Consider the following 1,466-nt stretch of genomic DNA (forward strand, 5'->3'; position numbering starts at 1 on the left):
TTGGTTGTTTGTCTTATCGTGCCCTGTGATTGGCTGCCCACCAATTCAGGGTGTCCCTTCCCCTCATGCCTGAAGTAAGCTGTGATAGGATCCAGCACCCCCGCAACCCTAGTGAGAATAAAGCAGTTCAGTAAATGAGATAAGATTCTCTCAACTTTCACAAACAGTCCACAAGAGGGCAGCATTTCCCACTAACATACTTCATTTCTGTCTAAAAAGCCTGCATTTGCATAACTTGACCAGTTGCTACATCTAGATTTTTCCAAGTATGTTTGAATTTTTAGTGTTATTATTTATTTTTTTGACCATTCATCTTATATTAGCATCACTTGAGATAAATATGTGGATCTAAATGTACATAAATTAATATTTGTACTAAATGGAAAAGATACTGTTGGTGACCCATGTGCTAACAAGTTGTGCTTTGTCAGTCATTGTTTTTGCTTAGTTTTTTTTTTTTTAATTGGGACAAAAAGTTGACAAACTGCTGAATCATCGTCTCGGAAATATTTAGGTGAGGGCGCTAAAATAGGTTGTGAAAGCAACGCAATTGCAACACAAAGACGGTTGAGCAACCCTGGGTTCAACTTTTGACATGAAACTAACTAGAACTCAACTAAATTTGATAAGAACTTGAAAGAATTTCAACTTAACTCTAAATAGCATAAGATAAAATTCAGCGATTTTTATCATCAACAAATAGTTTCAGTCAATTTAATCACTATAATCTGTTTAATTTAAAAAAAAATGCTTCTTTATTGTATAGAAATTTGACTTCTGGGGTAATTTTTTTAAATTTTGAATTCAAAAAACTGGTAAAAAAAATTGTCAGGATAGTCTTACTAGACTAATTATACAGATTTGTTATTTTACTTAAATTAATTTTATGATAAAATTGAATATTGTCTATATATACAAATAGACTATGAACATGAAAAGTATGTGAAAAATTAATAGCAGGAATTTGTTTAAAATAACTAAATATTTTTGATAGATTCATAGAAAATGTTTTTATACAGTATTTATTTTTAGCATATTCTAGCATATCTAGCATATCATTAAATATAGCATATCTGAATTTGTTTTAAATGTAAATTTTGTTTATATTTTTGTCAGACTTTGATCATGACTGAACATGAAAATAAAGTACATTTTTTTTCAACAAATAAATATATAAAAACAAAAATATATACTATATTTGCACACAGGCATAAGATTGACAAATTTTAAAGATTTACTACATAATTTATAGATCAATATACATCCAAAATGGCCTAAACTTTTGAACATAATCAAAATTCTTAAAAAAAAATAACAGTCATTTCAAAACATTGCAAAAAAAAAAAAAAAAACCATCAGTCATTTCAAACTTTCACAAAAAAAACAAAAAAACATCAAATTTCTTTCCACAACAACTTTACAAAATAATCCTTTAAATAATTAAATTACAACAAACACAATGCAAC

At 28.0% G+C, this 1,466-nt stretch overlaps 1 protein-coding gene across 3 annotated transcripts in view; it reads right to left on the reverse strand.

Annotated features, from left to right (window-relative positions):
- Positions 1-1,211: 1,211 nt before the first annotated feature.
- Positions 1,212-1,466, reverse strand: part of LOC144194470 (semaphorin-7A) — a 16,206-nt gene continuing 15,951 nt past the window's right edge. For all 3 annotated transcript variants that reach the window (XM_077713568.1, XM_077713569.1, XM_077713567.1), the window contains one exon: positions 1,212-1,466. This exon is cut by the window's right edge and continues 484 nt beyond it. The gene's annotated coding sequence lies outside the window, so the exon portion shown is untranslated.

The sequence above is a fragment of the Stigmatopora nigra genome, chromosome 3 (assembly GCF_051989575.1).
Source record: "Stigmatopora nigra isolate UIUO_SnigA chromosome 3, RoL_Snig_1.1, whole genome shotgun sequence".
In the NCBI taxonomy this organism is placed as follows: Eukaryota; Metazoa; Chordata; class Actinopteri; order Syngnathiformes; family Syngnathidae; genus Stigmatopora; species Stigmatopora nigra.